Source organism: Orbicella faveolata, unplaced genomic scaffold, assembly GCF_042242905.1.
Source record: "Orbicella faveolata isolate gen_17 unplaced genomic scaffold, um_ofav_v1 contig_50, whole genome shotgun sequence".
Classification (NCBI taxonomy): Eukaryota; Metazoa; Cnidaria; class Anthozoa; order Scleractinia; family Merulinidae; genus Orbicella; species Orbicella faveolata.
Window position 1 is genome coordinate 1,031,978 of NW_028301581.1, and position 26,889 is coordinate 1,058,866.

The following is a 26,889-nucleotide window of genomic DNA, read 5'->3' on the forward strand; positions in this document are numbered from 1 at the left end:
TAAGAAAAAAAGTGAGAAAGATCATTGAAAGCCTAGTGGAGGATGTGTTTCTTACGCGCAAGAAATAAAGTGAGAACGATTAGGGAAATTCTAGTGGATAATGTGTTTCTTACGCGTAAGAAAAAAAGTGAAAAAGATCATTGAAAGCCTAGTGGAGGATGTGTTTCTTACGCGCAAGAAATAAAGTGAGAACGATTAGGGAAATTCTAGTGGACGATGTGTTTCTTACGCGTAAGAAATAAAGTGACAACGATGAGGGAAATTCTGGTGGATGATGTGTTTCTTACGCGTAAGAAATAAAGTGAGAACGATTAGGGAAAGTCCAGTGGATTTTGTGTTTCTTACGCGCTAGAAATAAAGTTAGAACGATTAGCGAAAGTCCAGTGGATTATGTGTTTCTTACGCCCAAGAAATAAATTGAGAACGATTAGGGAAAGTCCAGTGGATTATGTGTTTCCTACGCGCACGAAATCAAGTGAGAACGATTAGCGAAACTCCAGTGGTTTATGTGTTTCTTACGCGCAAGAACTAAAGTGAGAACGATTAGGGAAAGTCAGTTGGATTATGTCTTTCTTACGCACAAGAAATAAAGTGAGAACGATTAGGGAAAGTCAGGTGGATTATGCGGTTCTTACGCGCAAGAAATAAAGTGAGCACGATTAGGGAAAGTCTAGTGGATTTTGTGTTTCTTACGCGCAAGAAATCAAGTGAGAACGATTACGGAAAGTCCAGTGGATTATGTGTTTCTTACGCGCAAGAAATAAAGTGAGAAGGATTAGGGAAAGTCCAGTGGATTTTGTGTTTTATACGCGCAAGAAATAAAGTGAGAACGATTAGGGAAAGTCCAGTGGATTTTGTGTTTCTTACGCGGAAGAAATAAAGTGAGAACGATTAGCGAAAGTCCAGTGGATTATGTGTTTCTTACGCGCAAGAAATCAAGTGAGAACGATTAGGGAAAGTCCAGTGGATTATGTGTTTCCTACGCGCAAGAAATAAAGTGAGAACGATTAGCGAAAGTCCAGTGGATGATGTGTTTCTTACGCGCAAGAAATCAAGTGAGAACGATTAACGAAAGTCCAGTGGATTTTGTGTTTCTTACGCACAAGAAATAAAGTGAGAACGCTTAGGGAAAGTCCAGTGGATTATGTGTTTCTTACGCGCAAGAAATAAAGTGAGAACGATTAGGGAAAGTCCAGTGGAATATCTGTTTCTTACGAACAAGAAATAAAGTGAGAAAGATCAGGGAAAGTCTACTGGAGTATGGTTTTCTTACGCGTAAGAAATAAAGTGAGAACGATAACGGAAATTCTAGTGGATGATGTGTTTCTTACGCGCAAGAAATAAAGTGAGAACGATTTGGGAAAGTCCAGTGGATTATGTGTTTCTTACGCGCAAGAAATAAAGTGAGAACGATTAGGGAAAGTCCAGTGGATTATGTGTTTCCTACGCGCAAGAAATAAAGTGAGAACGATTAGGGAAATTCTAGTGGATGATGTGTTTCTTACGCGTAAGAAATAAAGTGAGAACGATTAGGGAAATTCTAGTGGACGATGTGTTTCTTACGCGTAAGAAATAAAGTGAGAACGATTAGGGAAATTCTAGTGGATGATGTGTTTCTTACGCGTAAGAAATCAAGTGAGAACGATTAGGGAAAGTCCAGTGGATTATGTGTTTCTTACTCGCAAGAAATCAAGTGAGAACGATTAGCGAAAGTCCAGTTGTTTATGTGTTTCTTACGCGCAAGAAATAAAGTGAGAACGATTAGGGAAAGTCACTTGGATTATGTGTTTCTTACGCACAAGAAATAAAGTGAGAACGATTAGGGAAAGTCCAGTGGATTATGCGTTTCTTACGCGCAAGAAATAAAGTGAGAACGATTAGGAAAAGTCCAGTGGATTTTGTGTTTCTTACGCGCAAGAAATAAAGTGAGAACGATTAGGGAAATTCTAGTAGATGACGTGTTTCTTACGCGTAAGAAATAAAGTGAGAAAGATCAGGGAAAGCCTAGTGGAGGATGTGTTTCTTACGCGTAAGAAATAAAGTGAGAACGATAAGGGAAATTCTAGTGGATGATGTGTTTCTTACGCGCAAGAAATAAAGTGAGAACGGTTATGGAGAGTCCAGTGGATTATGTGTTTCTTACGCGCAAGAATTAAAGTGAGAACGATTACGGAAAGTCCAGTGGATTATGTGTTTCCTACGCGCAAAAAATAAAGTGAGAACCATTAGATAAAGTCCAGTGGATTTTGTGTTTCTTACGTGCAAGAAATAAATTGAGAACGATAAGGGAAAGTCCAGTGGATTTTGTGTTTCTTACCCGCAAGAAATAAAGTGAGAACGATTAGGGAAATTCTAGTGGATGATGTGTTTCTTACGCGTAAGAAATAAAGTGAGAAAGATCAGGGAAAGTCTAGTGGAGGATGTGTTTCTTACGCGTAAGAAATAAAGTGAGAATGATTAGGGAAATTCTAGTGGACGATGTGTTTCTTACACGTAAGAAATAAAGTGAGAACGATTAGGGAAAGTCCAGTGGATTATGTGTTTCCTACGCGCAAGAAATAAAGTGAAAACGATTAGGGAAAGTCCAGTGGATTTTTTGTTTCTTCCGCACAAGAAATAAAGTGAGAACGATTAGGGAAGTTCTAGTGGATAAATTTTTTCTTACGCGTAAGAAATAAAGTGAGAAACATCAGGGAAAGTCTAGTGGATGATTTGTTTCTTACGCGTAAGAAATAAAGTGAGAAAGATTACGGCAATTCTAGTGGATGATGTGTTTCTTACGAGTAAGAAATAAAGTGAGAACGATTAAGGAAATTCTAGTGGATGATGTGTTTCTTACGAGTAAGAAATAAAGTGAGAACGATTAGCGAAAGTCCAGTGGATTATGTGTTTCTTACGCGCAAGAAATAAAGTGAGAACGATTAGGGAAAGTCCAGTGGATTATGTGTTTCCTACGCGCAAGAAATAAAGTGAGAAGGATTAGCGAAACTCCAGTGGATTATGTGTCTCTTACGCACAAGAAATAAATTGAGAACGATTAGGGAAAGTCCAGTGGATTATGTGTCTCTTACGCACAAAAAATAAATTGAGAAGTATTAGCGAAAGTCCACTGGATTATGTGTTTCTTACGCGTAAGAAATAAAGTGAGAACGATTAGCGAAAGTCCAGTGGATTATGTGTTTCTTACGCGCAAGAAATCAAGTGAGAACGATTAGGGAAAGTCCAGTGGATGATGTGTTTCTTACGCGTAAGAAATAAAGTGAGAACGATTACGGAAATTCTAGTGGACGATGTGTTTCTTACGCGTAAGAAATAAAGTGAGAACGATTAGGGAAATTCTAGTGGATTATGTGTTTCTTACGCGCAAGAAATAAAGTGAGAACGATTAGGGAAAGTCCAGTGGATTATGTGTTTCTTACGCGCAAGAAATAAAGTGAGAACGATTAGCGAATTTTTTGTGGATGATGTGTTTCTTACGCGTAAGAAATAAAGTGAGACCGATTAGGGAAATTCTAGTGGACGATGTGTTTCTTACGCGTAAGAAATAAAGTGAGAACGATTAGGGAAATTCTAGTGGATGATGTGTTTCTTACGCGTAAGAAATAAAGTGAGAACGATTAGCGAAAGTCCAGTGGATTATGTGTTTCTTCCGCGCAAGAAAACAAGTGAGAACGATTAGGGAAAGTCCAGTGGATTATGTGTTTCTTACGCGCAAGACATAAAGTGAGAACGATTAGGGAAAGTCCAGTGGATTTTGTGTCTCTTACGCGCAAGAGATAAAGTGAGAACGATTAGGGAAATTCTAGTGGATAATGTGTTTCTTACGCGTAAGAAAAAAAGTGAGAAAGATCATTGAAAGCCTAGTGGAGGATGTGTTTCTTACGCGTAAGAAATAAAGTGAGAACGATTAGGGAAATTCTAGTGGACGATGTGTTTCTTACGCGTAAGAAATAAAGTGACAACGATGAGGGAAATTCTAGTGGATGATGTGTTTCTTACGCGTAAGAAATAAAGTGAGAACGATTAGGGAAAGTCCAGTGGATTTTGTGTTTCTTACGCGCAAGAAATAAAGTTAGAACGATTAGCGAAAGTCCAGTGGATTATGTGTTTCTTACGCCCAAGAAATAAATTGAGAACGATTAGGGAAAGTCCAGTGGATTATGTGTTTCCTACGCGCAAGAAATCAAGTGAGAACGATTAGCGAAAGTCCAGTGGTTTATGTGTTTCTTACGCGCAAGAAATAAAGTGAGAACGATTAGGGAAAGTCAGTTGGATTATGTGTTTCTTACGCACAAGAAATAAAGTGAGAACGATTAGGGAAAGTCCAGTGGACTTTGTGTTTTTTACGCGCAAGAAATAAAGTGAGAACGATTAGGGAAAGTCCAGTGGATTTTGTGTTTCTTACGCGCACGAAATAAAGTGAGAACGATTAGGGAAAGTCCAGTGGATTTTGTGTTTCTTACGCGCAAGAAATAAAGTGAGAACGATTAGCGAAAGTCCAGTGGGTTATGTGTTTCTTACGCGCAAGAAATCAAGTGAGAACGATTAGGGAAAGTCCAGTGGATTATGTGTTTCCTACGCGCAAGAAATAAAGTGAGAACGAATAGCGAAAGTCCAGTGGATTATGTGTTTCTTACGCACAAGAAATAAAGTGAGAACGCTTAGGGAAAGTCCAGTGGATTATGTGTTTCTTACGTGCAAGAAATAAAGTGAGAACGATTAGGGAAAGTCCAGTGGAGTATCTGTTTCTTACGAACAAGAAATAAAGTGAGAAAGATCAGGGAAAGTCTACTGGAGTATGTGTTTCTTACGCGTAAGAAATAAAGTGAGAACGATAACGGAAATTCTAGTGGATAATGTGTTTCTTACGCGCAAGAAATAAAGTGAGAACGATTAGGGAAAGTCCAGTGGATTTTGTGTTTCTTACGCGCAAGAAATAAAGTGAGAACGATTACGGAAAGTCCAGTGGATTTTGTGTTTCTTACGCGCACGAAATAAAGTGAGAAGGATTAGGGAAAGTCCAGTGGATTTTGTGTTTCTTACGCGCAAGAAATAAAGTGAGAACGATTAGGGAAAGTCCAGTGGATTTTGTGTTTCTTACGCGCAAGAAATAAAGTGAGAACGATTACGGAAAGGCCAGTGGATTTTGTGTTTCTTACGCGCACGAAATAAAGTGAGAACGATTAGGGAAAGTCCAGTGGATTTTGTGTTTCTTACGCGCAAGAAATAAAGTGAGAACGATTAGCGAAAGTCCAGTGGGTTATGTGTTTCTTACGCGCAAGAAATCAAGTGAGAACGATTAGGGAAAGTCCAGTGGATTATGTGTTTCCTACGCGCAAGAAATAAAGTGAGAACGAATAGCGAAAGTCCAGTGGATCATGTGTTTCTTACGCGCAAGAAATTAAGTGAGAACGATTAGCGAAAGTCCAGTGGATTATGTGTTTCTTACGCACAAGAAATAAAGTGAGAACGCTTAGGGAAAGTCCAGTGGATGATGTGTTTCTTACGCGCAAGAAATAAAGTGAGAACGATTAGGGAAAGTCCAGTGGAATATCTGTTTCTTACGAACAAGAAATAAAGTGAGAAAGATCAGGGAAAGTCTACTGGAGTATGTGTTTCTTACGCGTAAGAAATAAAGTGAGAACGATAACGGAAATTCTAGTGGATAATGTGTTTCTTACGCGCAAGAAATAAAGTGAGAACGATTAGGGAAAGTCACTTGGATTATGTGTTTCTTACGCACAAGAAATAAAGTGAGAACGATTAGGGAAAGTCCAGTGGATTATGCGTTTCTTACGCGCAAGAAATAAAGTGAGAACGATTAGGGAAAGTCCAGTGGATTTTGTGTTTCTTACGCGCAAGAAATAAAGTGAGAACGATTAGGGAAATTCTAGTGGATGACGTGTTTCTTACGCGTAAGAAATAAAGTGAGAAAGATCAGGGAAAGCCTAGTGGAGGATGTGTTTCTTACGCGTAAGAAATAAAGTGAGAACGATAAGGGAAATTCTAGTGGATGATGTGTTTCTTACGCGCAAGAAATAAAGTGAGAACGGTTATGGAGAGTCCAGTGGATTATGTGTTTCTTACGCGCAAGAATTAAAGTGAGAACGATTACGGAAAGTCCAGTGGATTATGTGTTTCCTACGCGCAAAAAATAAAGTGAGAACCATTAGATAAAGTCCAGTGGATTTTGTGTTTCTTACGTGCAAGAAATAAATTGAGAACGATAAGGGAAAGTCCAGTGGATTTTGTGTTTCTTACCCGCAAGAAATAAAGTGAGAACGATTAGGGAAATTCTAGTGGATGATGTGTTTCTTACGCGTAAGAAATAAAGTGAGAAAGATCAGGGAAAGTCTAGTGGAGGATGTGTTTCTTACGCGTAAGAAATAAAGTGAGAATGATTAGGGAAATTCTAGTGGACGATGTGTTTCTTACACGTAAGAAATAAAGTGAGAACGATTAGGGGAATTCTAGTGGATGATGTGTTTCTTACGCGCAAGAAATAAAGTGAGAACGATTAGGGAAAGTCCACTGGATTATGTGTTTCCTACGCGCAAGAAATAAAGTGAAAACGATTAGGGAAAGTCCAGTGGATTTTTTGTTTCTTCCGCACAAGAAATAAAGTGAGAACGATTAGGGAAGTTCTAGTGGATAAAGTTTTTCTTACGCGTAAGAAATAAAGTGAGAAACATCAGGGAAAGTCTAGTGGATGATTTGTTTCTTACGCGTAAGAAATAAAGTGAGAAAGATTACGGCAATTCTAGTGGATGATGTGTTTCTTACGAGTAAGAAATAAAGTGAGAACGATTAAGGAAATTCTAGTGGATGATGTGTTTCTTACGAGTAAGAAATAAAGTGAGAACGATTAGCGAAAGTCCAGTGGATTATGTGTTTCTTACGCGCAAGAAATAAAGTGAGAACGATTAGGGAAAGTCCAGTGGATTATGTGTTTCCTACGCGCAAGAAATAAAGTGAGAAGGATTAGCGAAACTCCAGTGGATTATGTGTCTCTTACGCACAAGAAATAAATTGAGAACGATTAGGGAAAGTCCAGTGGATTATGTGTCTCTTACGCACAAAAAATAAATTGAGAAGTATTAGCGAAAGTCCACTGGATTATGTGTTTCTTACGCGTAAGAAATAAAGTGAGAACGATTAGCGAAAGTCCAGTGGATTATGTGTTTCTTACGCGCAAGAAATCAAGTGAGAACGATTAGGGAAAGTCCAGTGGATGATGTGTTTCTTACGCGTAAGAAATAAAGTGAGAACGATTACGGAAATTCTAGTGGACGATGTGTTTCTTACGCGTAAGAAATAAAGTGAGAACGATTAGGGAAATTCTAGTGGATTATGTGTTTCTTACGCGCAAGAAATAAAGTGAGAACGATTAGGGAAAGTCCAGTGGATTATGTGTTTCTTACGCGCAAGAAATAAAGTGAGAACGATTAGCGAATTTTTTGTAGATCATGTGTTTCTTACGCGTAAGAAATAAAGTGAGACCGATTACGGAAATTCTAGTGGACGATGTGTTTCTTACGCGTAAGAAATAAAGTGAGAACGATTAGGGAAATTCTAGTGGATGATGTGTTTCTTACGCGTAAGAAATAAAGTGAGAACGATTAGCGAAAGTCCAGTGGATTATGTGTTTCTTCCGCGCAAGAAAACAAGTGAGAACGATTAGGGAAAGTCCAGTGGATTATGTGTTTCTTACGCGCAAGACATAAAGTGAGAACGATTAGGGAAAGTCCAGTGGATTTTGTGTCTCTTACGCGCAAGAGATAAAGTGAGAACGATTAGGGAAATTCTAGTGGATAATGTGTTTCTTACGCGTAAGAAAAAAAGTGAGAAAGATCATTGAAAGCCTAGTGGAGGATGTGTTTCTTACGCGTAAGAAATAAAGTGAGAACGATTAGGGAAATTCTACTGGACGATGTGTTTCTTACGCGTAAGAAATAAAGTGACAACGATGAGGGAAATTCTAGTGGATGATGTGTTTCTTACGCGTAAGAAATAAAGTGAGAACGATTAGGGAAAGTCCAGTGGATTTTGTGTTTCTTACGCGCAAGAAATAAAGTTAGAACGATTAGCGAAAGTCCAGTGGATTATGTGTTTCTTACGCCCAAGAAATAAATTGAGAACGATTAGGGAAAGTCCAGTGGATTATGTGTTTCCTACGCGCAAGAAATAAAGTGAGAACGATTAGCGAAAGTCCAGTGGATTATGTGTTTCTTACGCGCAAGAAATAAAGTGAGAACGATTAGCGAAAGTCTAGTGGATTATGTGTTTCTTACGCACAAGAAATAAATTGAGAACGCTTAGGGAAAGTCCAGTGGATTATGTGTTTCTTACGCGCAAGAAATCAAGTGAGAACGATTAGGGAAAGTCCAGTGGAATATCTGTTTCTTACGAACAAGAAATAAAGTGAGAAAGATCAGGGAAAGTCTACTGGAGTATGTGTTTCTTACGCCTAAGAAATAAAGTGAGAACGATTAGGGAAAGTCCAGTGGATTTTCTGTTTCTTACGCGCAAGAAATAAAATGAGAACGATTAGCGAAAGTACAGTGGATTATGTGTTTCTTACGCGCAAGAAATAAAGTGAGAACGATTAGGGAAAGTCCAGTGGATGATGTGTTTCTTACGCGCAAGAAATAAAGTGAGAACGATTAGGGAAAGTCCAGTGGATTATGTGTTTCTTACGCGCAAGAAATAAAGGGAGAACGATTAGGGAAAGTCCAGTAGATTAGGTGTTTCCTACGCGCAAGAAATAAAGTGAGAACGATTAGGGAAATTCTAGTGGATGATGTGTTTCTTACGCGTAACAAATAAAGTGAGAACGATTAGCGAAATTCTAGTGGATGATGTGTTTCTTACGCGTAAGAAATAAAGTGAGAACGATTAGGGAAAGTCCAGTGGATTATGTGTTTCTTACGCGCAAGAAGTAAAGTGAGAACGATTAGGGAAAGTCCAGTGGATTTTGTGTTTCTTACGCGCAAGAAATAAAGTGAGAACGATTAGGCAAAGTCCAGTGCAGTATGTGTTTCCTACGCGCAAGAAATAAAGTGAGAACGATTAGCGAAATTCTAGTGGATGATGTGTTTCTTACGCGTAAGAAATAAAGTGAGAACGATTACGGAAATTCTAGTGGACGATGTGTTTTTTACGCGCAAGAAATAAAGGGAGAACGATTAGGGAAAGTCCAGTGGATGATGTGTTTCTTACGCGCAAGAAATCAAGTGAGAACGATTAGGGAAAGTCCAGTGGATTATGTGTTTCTTACGCGCAAGAAATAAAGTGAGAACGATTAGGGAAAGTCCAGTGGATTTTGTGTTTCTTACGCGCAAGAAATAAAGTGAGAACGATTAGGGAAATTCTAGTGGATGACGTGTTTCTTACGCGTAAGAAATAAAGTGAGAAAGATCAGGGAAAGCCTAGTGGAGGATGTGTTTCTTACGCGTAAGAAATAAAGTGAGAACGATAAGGGAAATTCTAGTGGATGATGTGTTTCTTACGCGCAAGAAATAAAGTGAGAACGGTTATGGAGAGTCCAGTGGATTATGTGTTTCTTACGCGCAAGAATTAAAGTGAGAACGATTACGGAAAGTCCAGTGGATTATGTGTTTCCTACGCGCAAAAAATAAAGTGAGAACCATTAGATAAAGTCCAGTGGATTTTGTGTTTCTTACGTGCAAGAAATAAATTGAGAACGATAAGGGAAAGTCCAGTGGATTTTGTGTTTCTTACCCGCAAGAAATAAAGTGAGAACGATTAGGGAAATTCTAGTGGATGATGTGTTTCTTACGCGTAAGAAATAAAGTGAGAAAGATCAGGGAAAGTCTAGTGGAGGATGTGTTTCTTACGCGTAAGAAATAAAGTGAGAATGATTAGGGAAATTCTAGTGGACGATGTGTTTCTTACACGTAAGAAATAAAGTGAGAACGATTAGGGGAATTCTAGTGGATGATGTGTTTCTTACGCGCAAGAAATAAAGTGAGAACGATTAGGGAAAGTCCACTGGATTATGTGTTTCCTACGCGCAAGAAATAAAGTGAAAACGATTAGGGAAAGTCCAGTGGATTTTTTGTTTCTTCCGCACAAGAAATAAAGTGAGAACGATTAGGGAAGTTCTAGTGGATAAAGTTTTTCTTACGCGTAAGAAATAAAGTGAGAAACATCAGGGAAAGTCTAGTGGATGATTTGTTTCTTACGCGTAAGAAATAAAGTGAGAAAGATTACGGCAATTCTAGTGGATGATGTGTTTCTTACGAGTAAGAAATAAAGTGAGAACGATTAAGGAAATTCTAGTGGATGATGTGTTTCTTACGAGTAAGAAATAAAGTGAGAACGATTAGCGAAAGTCCAGTGGATTATGTGTTTCTTACGCGCAAGAAATAAAGTGAGAACGATTAGGGAAAGTCCAGTGGATTATGTGTTTCCTACGCGCAAGAAATAAAGTGAGAAGGATTAGCGAAACTCCAGTGGATTATGTGTCTCTTACGCACAAGAAATAAATTGAGAACGATTAGGGAAAGTCCAGTGGATTATGTGTCTCTTACGCACAAAAAATAAATTGAGAAGTATTAGCGAAAGTCCACTGGATTATGTGTTTCTTACGCGTAAGAAATAAAGTGAGAACGATTAGCGAAAGTCCAGTGGATTATGTGTTTCTTACGCGCAAGAAATCAAGTGAGAACGATTAGGGAAAGTCCAGTGGATGATGTGTTTCTTACGCGTAAGAAATAAAGTGAGAACGATTACGGAAATTCTAGTGGACGATGTGTTTCTTACGCGTAAGAAATAAAGTGAGAACGATTAGGGAAATTCTAGTGGATTATGTGTTTCTTACGCGCAAGAAATAAAGTGAGAACGATTAGGGAAAGTCCAGTGGATTATGTGTTTCTTACGCGCAAGAAATAAAGTGAGAACGATTAGCGAATTTTTTGTAGATGATGTGTTTCTTACGCGTAAGAAATAAAGTGAGACCGATTACGGAAATTCTAGTGGACGATGTGTTTCTTACGCGTAAGAAATAAAGTGAGAACGATTAGGGAAATTCTAGTGGATGATGTGTTTCTTACGCGTAAGAAATAAAGTGAGAACGATTAGCGAAAGTCCAGTGGATTATGTGTTTCTTCCGCGCAAGAAAACAAGTGAGAACGATTAGGGAAAGTCCAGTGGATTATGTGTTTCTTACGCGCAAGACATAAAGTGAGAACGATTAGGGAAAGTCCAGTGGATTTTGTGTCTCTTACGCGCAAGAGATAAAGTGAGAACGATTAGGGAAATTCTAGTGGATAATGTGTTTCTTACGCGTAAGAAAAAAAGTGAGAAAGATCATTGAAAGCCTAGTGGAGGATGTGTTTCTTACGCGTAAGAAATAAAGTGAGAACGATTAGGGAAATTCTAGTGGACGATGTGTTTCTTACGCGTAAGAAATAAAGTGACAACGATGAGGGAAATTCTAGTGGATGATGTGTTTCTTACGCGTAAGAAATAAAGTGAGAACGATTAGGGAAAGTCCAGTGGATTTTGTGTTTCTTACGCGCAAGAAATAAAGTTAGAACGATTAGCGAAAGTCCAGTGGATTATGTGTTTCTTACGCCCAAGAAATAAATTGAGAACGATTAGGGAAAGTCCAGTGGATTATGTGTTTCCTACGCGCAAGAAATAAAGTGAGAACGATTAGCGAAAGTCCAGTGGATTATGTGTTTCTTACGCGCAAGAAATAAAGTGAGAACGATTAGCGAAAGTCTAGTGGATTATGTGTTTCTTACGCACAAGAAATAAATTGAGAACGCTTAGGGAAAGTCCAGTGGATTATGTGTTTCTTACGCGCAAGAAATCAAGTGAGAACGATTAGGGAAAGTCCAGTGGAATATCTGTTTCTTACGAACAAGAAATAAAGTGAGAAAGATCAGGGAAAGTCTACTGGAGTATGTGTTTCTTACGCCTAAGAAATAAAGTGAGAACGATTAGGGAAAGTCCAGTGGATTTTCTGTTTCTTACGCGCAAGAAATAAAATGAGAACGATTAGCGAAAGTACAGTGGATTATGTGTTTCTTACGCGCAAGAAATAAAGTGAGAACGATTAGGGAAAGTCCAGTGGATGATGTGTTTCTTACGCGCAAGAAATAAAGTGAGAACGATTAGGGAAAGTCCTGTGGATTATGTGTTTCTTACGCGCAAGAAATAAAGGGAGAACGATTAGGGAAAGTCCAGTGGATTAGGTGTTTCCTACGCGCAAGAAATAAAGTGAGAACGATTAGGGAAATTCTAGTGGATGATGTGTTTCTTACGCGTAACAAATAAAGTGAGAACGATTAGCGAAATTCTAGTGGATGATGTGTTTCTTACGCGTAAGAAATAAAGTGAGAACGATTAGGGAAAGTCCAGTGGATTATGTGTTTCTTACGCGCAAGAAGTAAAGTGAGAACGATTAGGGAAAGTCCAGTGGATTTTGTGTTTCTTACGCGCAAGAAATAAAGTGAGAACGATTAGGCAAAGTCCAGTGCAGTATGTGTTTCCTACGCGCAAGAAATAAAGTGAGAACGATTAGCGAAATTCTAGTGGATGATGTGTTTCTTACGCGTAAGAAATAAAGTGAGAACGATTACGGAAATTCTAGTGGACGATGTGTTTTTTACGCGCAAGAAATAAAGGGAGAACGATTAGGGAAAGTCCAGTGGATGATGTGTTTCTTACGCGCAAGAAATCAAGTGAGAACGATTAGGGAAAGTCCAGTGGATTATGTGTTTCTTACGCGCAAGAAATAAAGTGAGAACGATTAGGGAAAGTCCAGTGGATTTTGTGTTTCTTACGCGCAAGAAATAAAGTGAGAACGATTAGGGAAATTCTAGTGGATAATGTGTTTCTTACGCGTAAGAAAAAAAGTGAGAAAGATCATTGAAAGCCTAGTGGAGGATCTGTTTCTTACGCGCAAGAAATAAAGTGAGAACGATAACGGAAATTCTAGTGGATAATATGTTTCTTACGCGTAAGAAAAAAAGTGAGAAAGATCATTGAAAGCCTAGTGGAGGATGTGTTTCTTACGCGTAAGAAATAAAGTGAGAACGATTAGGGAAATTCTAGTGGACGATGTGTTTCTTACGCGTAAGAAATAAAGTGACAACGATGAGGGAAATTCTAGTGGATGATGTGTTTCTTACGCGTAAGAAATAAAGTGAGAACGATTAGGGAAAGTCCAGTGGATTTTGTCTTTCTTACGCGCTAGAAATAAAGTTAGAACGATTAGCGAAAGTCCAGTGGATTATGTGTTTCTTACGCCCAAGAAATAAATTGAGAACGATTAGGGAAAGTTTAGTGGATTATGTGTTTCCTACGCGCAAGAAATCAAGTGAGAACGATTAGCGAAACTCCAGTGGTTTATGTGTTTCTTACGCGCAAGAGCTAAAGTGAGAACGATTAGGGAAAGTCAGTTGGATTATGTCTTTCTTACGCACAAGAAATAAAGTGAGAACGATTAGGGAAAGTCAGGTGGATTATGCGGTTCTTACGCGCAAGAAATAAAGTGAGCACGATTAGGGAAAGTCCAGTGGATTTTGTGTTTCTTACGCGCAAGAAATCAAGTGAGAACGATTACGGAAAGTCCAGTGGATTATGTGTTTCTTACGCGCAAGAAATAAAGTGAGAAGGATTAGGGAAAGTCCAGTGGATTTTGTGTTTCTTACGCGCAAGAAATAAAGTGAGAACGATTAGGGAAAGTCCAGTGGATTTTGTGTTTCTTACGCGGAAGAAATAAAGTGAGAACGATTAGCGAAAGTCCAGTGGATTATGTGTTTCTTACGCGCAAGAAATCAAGTGAGAACGATTAGGGAAAGTCCAGTGGATTATGTGTTTCCTACGCGCAAGAAATAAAGTGAGAACGATTAGCGAAAGTCCAGTGGATGATGTGTTTCTTACGCGCAAGAAATCAAGTGAGAACGATTAACGAAAGTCCAGTGGATTATCTGTTTCTTACGCACAAGAAATAAAGTGAGAACGCTTAGGGAAAGTCCAGTGGATTATGTGTTTCTTACGCGCAAGAAATAAAGTGAGAACGATTAGGGAAAGTCCAGTGGAATATCTGTTTCTTACGAACAAGAAATAAAGTGAGAAAGATCAGGGAAAGTCTACTGGAGTATGTTTTTCTTACGCGTAAGAAATAAAGTGAGAACGATAACGGAAATTCTAGTGGATGATGTGTTTCTTACGCGCAAGAAATAAAGTGAGAACGATTCGGGAAAGTCCAGTGGATTATGTGTTTCTTACGCGCAAGAAATAAAGTGAGAACGATTAGGGAAAGTCCAGTGGATTATGTGTTTCCTACGCGCAAGAAATAAAGTGAGAACGATTAGGGAAATTCTAGTGGATGATGTGTTTCTTACGCGTAAGAAATAAAGTGAGAACGATTAGGGAAATTCTAGTGGACGATGTGTTTCTTACGCGTAACAAATAAAGTGAGAACGATTAGGGAAATTCTAGTGGATGATGTGTTTCTTACGCGTAAGAAATAAAGTGAGAACGATTAGGGAAAGTCACTTGGATTATGTGTTTCTTACGCACAAGAAATAAATTGAGAACGATTAGGGAAAGTCCAGTGGATTATGCGTTTCTTACGCGCAAGAAATAAAGTGAGAACGATTAGGGAAAGTCCAGTGGATTTTGTGTTTCTTACGCGCAAGAAATAAAGTGAGAACGATTAGGGAAATTCTAGTGGATGATGTGTTTCTTACGCGTAAGAAATAAAGTGAGAAAGATCAGGGAAAGCCTAGTGGAGGATGTGTTTCTTACGCGTAAGAAATAAAGTGAGAACGATAAGGGAAATTCTAGTGGATGATGTGTTTCCTACGCGCAAGAAATAAAGTGAGAACGGTTATGGAAAGTCCAGTGGATTATGTGTTTCTTACGCGCAAGAATTAAAGTGAGAACGATTACGGAAAGTCCAGTGGATTATGTGTTTTCTACGCGCAAAAAATAAAGTGAGAACCATTAGGGAAAGTCCAGTGGATTTTGTGCTTCTTACGTGCAAGAAATAAATTGAGAACGATAAGGGAAAGTCCAGTGGATTTTGTGTTTCTTACCCGCAAGAAATAAAGTGAGAACGATTAGGGAAATTCTAGTGGATGATGTGTTTCTTACGCGTAAGAAATAAAGTGAGAAAGATCAGGGAAAGTCTAGTGGAGGATGTGTTTCTTACGCGTAAGAAATAAAGTGAGAATGATTAGGGAAATTCTAGTGGACGATGTGTTTCTTACACGTAAGAAATAAAGTGAGAACGATTAGGGGAATTCTAGTGGATGATGTGTTTCTTACGCGCAAGAAATAAAGTGAGAACGATTAGGGAAAGTCCACTGGATTATGTGTTTCCTACGCGCAAGAAATAAAGTGAAAACGATTAGGGAAAGTCCAGTGGATTTTTTGTTTCTTCCGCGCAAGAAATAAAGTGAGAACGATTAGGGAAGTTCTAGTGGATAAATTTTTTCTTACGCGTAAGAAATAAAGTGAGAAAGATTACGGCAATTCTAGTGGATGATGTGTTTCTTACGAGTAAGAAATAAAGTGAGAACGATTAAGGAAATTCTAGTGGATGATGTGTTTCTTACGAGTAAAAAATAAAGTGAGAACGATTAGCGAAAGTCCAGTGGATTATGTGTTTCTTACGCGCAAGAAATAAAGTGAGAACGATTAGGGAAAGTCCAGTGGATTATGTGTTTCCTACGCGCAAGAAATAAAGTGAGAAGGATTAGCGAAACTCCAGTGGATTATGTGTCTCTTACGCACAAGAAATAAATTGAGAACGATTAGGGAAAGTCCAGTGGATTATGTGTCTCTTACGCACAAAAAATAAATTGAGAAGTATTAGCGAAAGTCCACTGGATTATGTGTTTCTTACGCGCAAGAAATCAAGTGAGAACGATTAGGGAAAGTCCAGTGGATGATGTGTTTCTTACGCGTAAGAAATAAAATGAGAACGATTACGGAAATTCTAGTGGACGATGTGTTTCTTACGCGTAAGAAATCAAGTGAGAACGATTAGGGAAATTCTAGTGGATTATGTGTTTCTTACGCGCAAGAAATAAAGTGAGAACGATTAGGGAAAGTCCAGTGGATTATGTGTTTCTTACGCGCAACAAATAAAGTGAGAACGATTAGCGAAATTCTAGTGGATGATGTGTTTCTTACGCGTAAGAAATAAAGTGAGACCGATTACGGAAATTCTAGTGGACGATGTGTTTCTTACGCGTAAGAAATAAAGTGAGAACGATTAGGGAAATTCTAGTGGATGATGTGTTTCTTACGCGTAAGAAATAAAGTGAGAACGATTAGCGAAAGTCCAGTGGATTATGTGTTTCTTCCGCGCAAGAAATCAAGTGAGAACGATTAGGGAAAGTCCAGTGGATAATGTGTTTCTTACGCGTAAGAAAAAAAGTGAGAAAGATCATTGAAAGCCTAGTGGAGGATGTGTTTCTTACGCGTAAGAAATAAAGTGAGAACGATTAGGGAAATTCTAGTGGACGATGTGTTTCTTACGCGTAAGAAATAAAGTGACAACGATGAGGGAAATTCTAGTGGATGATGTGTTTCTTACGCGTAAGAAATAAAGTGAGAACGATTAGGGAAAGTCCAGTGGATTTTGTGTTTCTTACGCGCAAGAAATAAAGTTAGAACGATTAGCGAAAGTCCAGTGGATTATGTGTTTCTTACGCCCAAGAAATAAATTGAGAACGATTAGGGAAAGTCCAGTGGATTATGTGTTTCCTACGCGCAAGAAATCAAGTGAGAACGATTAGCGAAAGTCCAGTGGTTTATGTGTTTCTTACGCGCAAGAAATAAAGTGAGAACGATTAGGGAAAGTCAGTTGGATTATGTGTTTCTTACGCACAAGAAATAAAGTGAGAACGATTAGGGAAAGTCCAGTGGATTTTGTGTTTCTTACGCGCAAGAAATAAAGTGAGAACGATTAGGGAAAGTCCAGTGGATTTTGTGTTTCTTACGCGCACGAAATAAAGTGAGAACGATTAGGGAAATTCTAGTGGATGATGTGTTTCTTACGCGTAAGAAATAAAGTGAGAACGATTAGCGAAAGTCCAGTGGATTATGTGTTTCTTCCGCGCAAGAAATCAAGTGAGAACGATTAGGGAAAGTCCAGTGGATAATGTGTTTCTTACGCGTAAGAAAAAAAGTGAGAAAGATCATTGAAAGCCTAGTGGAGGATGTGTTTCTTACGCGTAAGAAATAAAGTGAGAACGATTAGGGAAATTCTAGTGGACGATGTGTTTCTTACGCGTAAGAAATAAAGTGACAACGATGAGGGAAATTCTAGTGGATGATGTGTTTCTTACGCGTAAGAAATAAAGTGAGAACGATTAGGGAAAGTCCAATGGATTTTGTGTTTCTTACGCGCAAGAAATAAAGTTAGAACGATTAGCGAAAGTCCAGTGGATTATGTGTTTCTTACGCCCAAGAAATAAATTGAGAACGATTAGGGAAAGTCCAGTGGATTATGTGTTTCCTACGCGCAAGAAATCAAGTGAGAACGATTAGCGAAAGTCCAGTGGTTTATGTGTTTCTTACGCGCAAGAAATAAAGTGAGAACGATTAGGGAAAGTCAGTTGGATTATGTGTTTCTTACGCACAAGAAATAAAGTGAGAACGATTAGGGAAAGTCCAGTGGATTTTGTGTTTCTTACGCGCAAGAAATAAAGTGAGAACGATTAGGGAAAGTCCAGTGGATTTTGTGTTTCTTACGCGCACGAAATAAAGTGAGAACGATTAGGGAAAGTCCAGTGGATTTTGTGTTTCTTACGCGCAAGAAATAAAGTGAGAACGATTAGCGAAAGTCCAGTGGGTTATGTGTTTCTTACGCGCAAGAAATCAAGTGAGAACGATTAGGGAAAGTCCAGTAGATTATGTGTTTCTTACGCGCAAGAAATAAAGTGAGAACGAATAGCGAAAGTCCAGTGGATTATGTGTTTCTTACGCGCAAGAAATTAAGTGAGAACGATTAGCGAAAGTCCAGTGGATTATGTGTTTCTTACGCACAAGAAATAAAGTTAGAACGCTTAGGGAAAGTCCAGTGGATTATGTGTTTCTTACGCGTAAGAAATAAAGTGAGAACGATTAGGGAAAGTCCAGTGGAATATCTGTTTCTTACGAACAAGAAATAAAGTGAGAAAGATCAGGGAAAGTCTACTGGAGTATGTGTTTCTTACGCGTAAGAAATAAAGTGAGAACGATAACGGAAATTCTAGTGGATAATGTGTTTCTTACGCGCAAGAAATAAAGTGAGAACGATTAGGGAAAGTCCAGTGGATTATGTGTTTCTTACGCGCAAGAAATAAAGTGAGAACGATTACGGAAAGTCCAGTGGATTATGTGTGTCTTACGCGCAAGAAATAAAGTGAGAACGATTAGGGAAAGTCCACTGGATTATGTGTTTCTTACGCGCAAGAAATAAAGTGAGAACGATTAGGGAAAGTCCAGTGGATTATGTGTTTCTTACGCGCAAGAAATAAAGTGAGAACGATTAGGGAAAGTCCAGTGGATTTTGTGTTTCTTACGCGTAAGAAATAAAGTGAGAACGATTAGGGAAATTCTAGTGGATGATGTGTTTCTTACGCGTAAGAAATAAAGTGAGAAACATCAGGGAAAGCCTAGTGGAGGATGTGTTTCTTACGCGTAAGAAATAAAGTGAGAACGATAAGGGAAATTCTAGTGGATGATGTGTTTCTTACGCGTAACAAATAAAGTGAGAACGGTTATGGAAAGTCCAGTGGATTATGTGTTTCTTACGCGCAAGAATTAAAGTGAGAACGATTACGGAAAGTCCAGTGGATTATGTGTTTCCTACGCGCAAAAAATAAAGTGAGAACCATTAGGGAAAGTCCAGTGGATTTTGTGTTTCTTACGTGCAAGAAATAAATTGAGAACGATAAGGGAAAGTCCAGTGGATTTTGTGTTTCTTACCCGCAAGAAATAAAGTGAGAACGATTAGGGAAATTCTAGTGGATGATGTGTTTCTTACGCGTAAGAAATAAAGTGAGAAAGATCAGGGAAAGTCTAGTGGAGGATGTGTTTCTTACGCGTAAGAAATAAAGTGAGAATGATTAGGGAAATTCTAGTGGACGATGTGTTTCTTACACGTAAGAAATAAAGTGAGAACGATTAGGGGAATTCTAGTGGATGATGTGTTTCTTACGCGCAAGAAATAAAGTGAGAACGATTAGGGAAAGTCCACTGGATTATGTGTTTCCTACGCGCAAGAAATAAAGTGAAAACGATTAGGGAAAGTCCAGTGGATTTTTTGTTTCTTCCGCGCAAGAAATAAAGTGAGAACGATTAGGGAAGTTCTAGTGGATAAATTGTTTCTTACGCGTACGAAATAAAGTGAGAAACATCCGGGAAAGTCTAGTGGATGATTTGTTTCTTACGCGCAAGAAATAAAGTGCAAAAGATTACGGCAATTCTAGTGGATGATGTGTTTCTTACGAGTAAGAAATAAAGTGAGAACGATTAGGGAAAGTCCAGTGGATTTTGTGTTTCTTACGCGCAAGAAATAAACTGAGAACGATTCGCGAAAGTCCAGTGGATTTTGTGTTTCTTACGCGCAAGAAATCATGTGACAACGATTAGGGAAAGTCCAGTGGATTTTGTGTTTCTTACGCGCAAGAAATAAAGTGAGAACGATTAGCGAAAGTCCAGTGAATTTGGGGTTTCTTACGCGATAGAAATAATACGAGCCCGATTAGCGAAAGTCCAGTGGACTTTGTGTTTCTTACGCGCAAGAAATAAAGTGAGAACGATTAGCGAAAGTCCAGTGAATTTGGGGTTTCTTACGCGATAGAAATAATACGAGCCCGATTAGCGAAAGTCCAGTGGACTTTGTGTTTCTTACGCGCAAGAAATAAAGTGAGAACGATTAGGGAAAGTCCAGTGGATTTTGTGTTTCCTACGCGTAAGAAATAAAGTGAGAACGATCAGCGAAAGTCCAGTGGATTTTGTGTTTCCTACGCGCAAGAAATAAAGTGAGAACGATTAGCGAAAGTCCAGTGGATTTTGTGTTTCCTACGCGCAAGAAATAAAGTGAGCACGATTAGCGAAAGTCCAGTGGATTTTGTGTTTCTTACGCGCAAGAAATAAAGTGAGAACGATTAGGGAAAGTCCAGTGGATTTTGTGTTTCTTACGCGCAAGAAATAAAGTGAGAACGATTAGGGAAAGTCCAGAGGATTTTCTGTTTCTAACGCGCAAGAAATAAAGTGAGAACGATTAGCGAAGGTCCAGTGGATTTTGTGTTTCTTACGCGCAAGAAATCAAGTGAGAACGATTAGCGAGAGTCCAGTGGATTTTGTGTTTCTTACGCGCAAGAAATAAAGTGAGAGCGATTACGGAAAGTCCACTGGATTTTGTGTTTCTTACGCGTAAGAAATAAACTGAGAACGATTAGCGAAAGTCCAGTGGATTTTGTGTTTCCTACGCGCAAGAAATAAAGTGAGAACGATTAGCGAAAGTCCAGTGGATTTTGTGTTTCCTACGCGCAAGAAATAAAGTGAGCACGATTAGCGAAAGTCCACTGGATTTTGTGTTTCTTACAAGCAAGAAATAAAATGAGAACGATTAGCGAAAGTCCAGTGGATTTTCTGTTTCTTACGCGCAAGAAATAAAGTGAGAACGATTAGCGAAAATCCAGAGGATTTTCTGTTTCTTACGCGCAAGAAATAAAGTGAGAACGATTAGCGAAAGTCCAGTGGATTATGTGTTTCTTACGCGCAAGAAATAAAGTGAGAACAATTAGGGAAAGTCCAGTGGATATGGTGTTTCTTATGCGCAAGAAATAAAGTGAGAACGATTAGCGTAAGTCCAGAGGATTTTCTGTTTCTTACGCGCAAGAAATAAAGTGAGAACGATTAGCGAAAGTCCAGTGGATTATGTGTTTCTTACGCGCAAGAAATAAAGTGAGAACAATTAGGGAAAGTCCAGTGGATTTTGTGTTTCTTACGCGCAAGAAATAAAATGAGAACGATTACGGAAAGTCCACTGGATTTTGTGTTTCTTACGCGTAAGAAATAAAGTGAGAACGATTAGCGAAAGTCCAGTGGATTTTGTGTTTTTTACGTGCAAGAAATAAAGTGAGAACGATTAGGGAAAGTCCAGTGGATTTTGTGTTTCTTACGCGCAAGAAATAAAGTGAGAACGATTAGCGAAAGTCTAGTGGATTATGTGTTTCTTACGCGCAAGAAATAAAGTGAGAACGATTAGGGAAAGTCCAGTGGATTTTGTGTTTCTTACGCGCAAGAAATAAAGTGAGAACGATTCTCGAAAGTCCAGTGGATTTTGTGTTTCTTACGCGGAAGAAATAAAGTGAGAACGATTAGCGAAAGTCCAGTGGATGTTGTGTTTCTTACGCGCAAGAAATAAAGTGAGAACGATTAGCGAAAGTCCAGTGGATTTTGTGTTTCTTACGCGCAAGAAATAAAGTGAGAACGATTAGCGAAAGTGTAGTGGATTTTGTGTTTCTTACGCGCAAGAAATAAGGTGAGAACGATTAGGGAAAGTCCAGTGGATTTTGTGTTTCTTACGCGCAAGAAATAAAGTGAGAACGATTAGGGAAAGTCCAGTGGATGTTGTGTTTCTTACCCGCAAGAAATAAAGTGAGAACGATCAGCGAAAGTGCAGTGGATTTTGTGTTTCTTACGCGCAAGAAATAAAGTGAGAATGATTAGGGAAAGTCCAGTGGATTTTGTGGTTCTTACGCGCAAGAAATAAACTGAGAACGATTAGCGAAAGTGTAGTGGATTTTGTGTTTCTTATTCGCAAGAAATAAAGTGACAACGATTAGGGAAAGTCCAGTGGATTTTGTGTTTCTTACGCGCAAGAAATAAAGTGTGAACGATTCTCGAAAGTCCAGTGGATTTTGTGTTTCTTACGCGGAAGAAATAAAGTGAGAACGATTAGTGAAAGTCCAGTGGATTTTGTGTTTCTTACGCGCAAGAAATAAAGTGAGAACGATTAGCGAAAGTCCAGTGGATTTTGTGTTTCTTACGCGCAAGAAATAGAGTGAGAACGATCAGCGAAAGTCCAGTGGATTTTGTGTTTCTTACGCGCAAGAAATAAAGTGAGAACGATTAGGGAAAGTCCAGTGGATTTTGTGTTTCTTACGCGCAAGAAATAAAGTGAGAACGATTAGCGAAAGTGTAGTGGATTTTGTGTTTCTTACGCGCAAGAAATAAAGTGAGAACGATTAGGGAAAGTCCAGTGGATTTTGTGTTTCTTACGCGCAAGAAATAAAGTGAGAACGATTAGCGAAAGTGTAGTGGATTTTGTGTTTCTTATTCGCAAGAAATAAAGTGACAACGATTAGGGAAAGTCGAGTGGATTTTGTGTTTCTTACGCGCAAGAAATAAAGTGAGAACGATTCTCGAAAGTCCAGTGGATTTTGTGTTTCTTACGCGGAAGAAATAAAGTGAGAACGATTAGCGAAAGTCCAGTGGATTTTGTGTTTCTTACGCGCAAGAAATAGAGTGAGAACGATTAGCGAAAGTCCAGTGGATGTTGTGTTTCTTACGCGCAAGAAATAAAGTGAGAACGATTAGGGAAAGTCCAGTGGATTTTGTGTTCTTACGCGCAAGAAATAAAGTGAGAACGATTAGGGAAAGTCCAGTGGATGTTGTGTTTCTTACGCGCAAGAAATAAAGTGAGAACGATTAGGGAAAGTCCAGTGGATTTTGTGTTTCTTACGCGCAAGAAATAAAGTGAGAACGATTAGCGAAAGTGTAGTGGATTTTGTGTTTCTTATTCGCAAGAAATAAAGTGACAACGATTAGGGAAAGTCGAGTGGATTTTGTGTTTCTTACGCGCAAGAAATAAAGTGAGAACGATTAGCGAAAGTGTAGTGGATTTTGTGTTTCTTATTCGCAAGAAATAAAGTGAGAACGATTAGCGAAAGTGTAGTGGATTTTGTGTTTCTTACGCGCAAGAAATAAAGTGAGAACGATTAGCGAAAGTCCAGTGGATGTTGTGTTTCTTACGCGCAAGAAATAAAGTGAGAACGATTAGGGAAAGTCCAGTGGATTTGTGTTTCTTACGCGCAAGAAATAAAGTGAAAACGATTAGGGAAGGTCCAGTGGATTTTGTGTTTCCTACGCGCAAGAAATAAAGTGAGAACGATTAGCGAAAGTGTAGTGGATTTTGTGTTTCTTATTCGCAAGAAATAAAGTGAGAACGATTAGGGAAAGTCCAGTGGATGTTGTGTTTCTTACGCGCAAGAAATAAAGTGAGAACGATTAGGGAAAGTCCAGTGGATTTTGTGTTTCTTACGCGCAAGAAATAAAGTGAGAACGATTAGCGAAAGTGTAGTGGGTTTTGTGTTTCTTATTCGCAAGAAATAAAGTGACAACGATTAGGGAAAGTCGAGTGGATTTTGTGTTTCTTACGCGCAAGAAATAAAGTGAGAACGATTAGCGAAAGTCCAGTGGATTTTGTGTTTCTTACGCGCAAGAAATAAAGTGAGAACGATTAGCGAAAGTGTAGTGGATTTTGTGTTTCTTACGCGCAAGAAATAAGGTGAGAACGATTAGGGAAAGTCCAGTGGATTTTGTGTTTCTTACGCGCAAGAAATAAAGTGAGAACGATTAGGGAAAGTCCAGTGGATGTTGTGTTTCTTACCCGCAAGAAATAAAGTGAGAACGATCAGCGAAAGTGCAGTGGATTTTGTGTTTCTTACGCGCAAGAAATAAAGTGAGAATGATTAGGGAAAGTCCAGTGGATTTTGTGTTTCTTACGCGCAAGAAATAAAGTGAGAACGATTAGCGAAAGTGTAGTGGATTTTGTGTTTCTTATTCGCAAGAAATAAAGTGAGAACGATTAGGGAAAGTCCAGTGGATTTTGTGTTTCTTACGCGCAAGAAATAAAGTGAGAACGATTCTCGAAAGTCCAGTGGATTTTGTGTTTCTTACGCAGAAGAAATAAAGTGAGAACGATTAGCGAAAGTGTAGTGGATTTTGTGTTTCTTATTCGCAAGAAATAAAGTGACAACGATTAGGGAAAGTCCAGTGGATTTTGTGTTTCTTACGCGGAAGAAATAAAGTGAGAACGATTAGCGAAAGTCCAGTGGATTTTGTGTTTCTTACGCGCAAGAAATAGAGTGAGAACGATTAGCGAAAGTCCAGTGGATGTTGTGTTTCTTACGCGCAAGAAATAAAGTGAGAACGATTAGGGAAAGTCCAGCGGATTTTGTGTTTCTTACGCGCAAGAAATAAAGTGAGAACGATTAGGGAAAGTCCAGTGGATTTTGTGTTTCTTACGCGCAAGAAATAAAGTGAGAACGATCAGCGAAAGTCCAGTGGATTTTGTGTTTCTTACGCGCAAGAAATAAAGTGAGAACGATTAGCGAAAGTGTAGTGGATTTTGTGTTTCTTATTCGCAAGAAATAAAGTGAGAACGATTAGCGAAAGTGTAGTGGATTTTGTGTTTCTTACGCGCAAGAAATAAAGTGAGAACGATTAGGGAAAGTCCAGTGGATGTTGTGTTTCTTACCCGCAAGAAATAAAGTGAGAACGATCAGCGAAAGTGCAGTGGATTTTGTGTTTCTTACGCGCAAGAAATAAAGTGAGAATGACTAGGGAAAGTCCAGTGGATTTTGTGTTTCTTACTCGCAAGAAATAAAGTGAAAACGATTAGGGAAAGTCCAGTGGATGTTGTGTTTCTTACCCGCAAGAAATAAAGTGAGAACGATCAGCGAAAGTGCAGTGGATTTTGTGTTTCTTACGCGCAAGAAATAAAGTGAGAATGACTAGGGAAAGTCCAGTGGATTTTGTGGTTCTTACGCGCAAGAAATAAGGTGAGAACGATTAGGGAAAGTCCAGTGGATTTTGTGTTTCTTACTCGCAAGAAATAAAGTGAAAACGATTAGGGAAAGTCCAGTGGATGTTGTGTTTCTTACCCGCAAGAAATAAAGTGAGAACGATCAGCGAAAGTGCAGTGGATTTTGTGTTTCTTACGCGCAAGAAATAAAGTGAGAATGATTAGGGAAAGTCCAGTGGATTTTGTGGTTCTTACGCGCAAGAAATAAAGTGAGAACGATTAGCGAAAGTGTAGTGGATTTTGTGTTTCTTATTCGCAAGAAATAAAGTGACAACGATTAGGGAAAGTCCAGTGGATTTTGTGTTTCTTACGCGCAAGAAATAAAGTGAGAACGATTCTCGAAAGTCCAGTGGATTTTGTGTTTCTTACGCAGAAGAAATAAAGTGAGAACGATTAGCGAAAGTGTAGTGGATTTTGTGTTTCTTATTCGCAAGAAATAAAGTGACAACGATTAGGGAAAGTCCAGTGGATTTTGTGTTTCTTACGCGGAAGAAATAAAGTGAGAACGATTAGCGAAAGTCCAGTGGATTTTGTGTTTCTTACGCGCAAGAAATAGAGTAAGAACGATTAGCGAAAGTCCAGTGGATGTTGTGTTTCTTACGCAGAAGAAATAAAGTGAGAACGATTAGGGAAAGTCCAGCGGATTTTGTGTTTCTTAAGCGCAAGAAATAAAGTGAGAACGATTAGCGAAAGTCCAGTGGATTTTGTGTTTCTTACGCGCAAGAAATAAAGTGAGAACGATTCTCGAAAGTCCAGTGGATTTTGTGTTTCTTACGCGCAAGAAATAAAGTGAGAACGATTAGCGAAAGTCCAGTGGATGTTGTGTTTCTTACGCGCAAGAAATAAAGTGAGAACGATTAGGGAAAGTCCAGTGGATTTGTGTTTCTTACGCGCAAGAAATAAAGTGAAAACGATTAGGGAAGGTCCAGTGGATTTTGTGTTTCCTACGCGCAAGAAATAAAGTGAGAACGATTAGCGAAAGTGTAGTGGATTTTGTGTTTCTTATTCGCAAGAAATAAAGTGAGAACGATTAGGGAAAGTCCAGTGGATTTTGTGTTTCTTACGCGCAAGAAATAAAGTGAGAACGATTAGGGAAAGTCCAGTGGATTTTGTGTTTCTTACGCGCAAGAAATAAAGTGAGAACGATTCTCGAAAGTCCAGTGGATTTTGTGTTTCTTACGCGGAAGTAACAAAGTGAGAACGATTAGCGAAACTCCAGTGGATTTTGTGTTTCTTACGCGCAAGAAATAAAGTGAGAACGATTCTCGAAAGTCGAGTGGATTTTGTGTTTCTTACGCGCAAGAAATAAAGTGAGAACGATTAGTGAAAGTCCAGTGGATTTTGTGTTTCTTACGCGCAAGAAATAGAGTGAGAACGATTAGGGAAAGTCCAGTGGATTTTGTGTTTCTTACGGCCAAGAAATAAAGTGAGAACGATTAGGGAAAGTCCAGTGGATTTTGTGTTTCTTACGCGCAAGAAATAGAGTGAGAACGATCAGCGAAAGTCCAGTGGATTTTGTGTTTCTTACGCAGAAGAAATAAAGTGAGAACGATTAGGGAAAGTCCAGTGGATTTTGTGTTTCTTACGCGCAAGAAATAGAGTGAGAACGATTAGGGAAAGTCCAGTGGATGTTGTGTTTCTTACGCCCAAGAAATAAAGTGAGAACGATTAGCGAAAGTCCAGTGGATTTTGTGTTTCTTACGCGCAAGAAATAAAGTGAGAACGATTAGGGAAAGTCCAGTGGATTTTGTGTTTCTTACGCGCAAGAAATAAAGTGAGCACGATCAGCGAAAGTCCAGTGGATTTTGTGTTTCTTACGCGCAAGAAATAAAGTGAGAACGATTAGCGAAAGTGTAGTGGATTTTGTGTTTCTTATTCGCAAGAAATAAAGTGACAACGATTAGGGAAAGTCCAGTGGATTTTGTGTTTCTTACGCGCAAGAAATAAAGTGAGAACGATTCTCGAAAGTCCAGTGGATTTTGTGTTTCTTACGCGCAAGAAATAAAGTGAGAACGATTAGCGAAAGTGTAGTG

The 26,889-nt window shown here is 38.9% G+C and overlaps 1 pseudogene; it reads left to right on the forward strand.

Moving 5' to 3' along the window:
* Positions 1-26,889, forward strand: part of LOC149095519 (uncharacterized) — a 111,951-nt pseudogene that overhangs the window by 69,742 nt on the left and 15,320 nt on the right.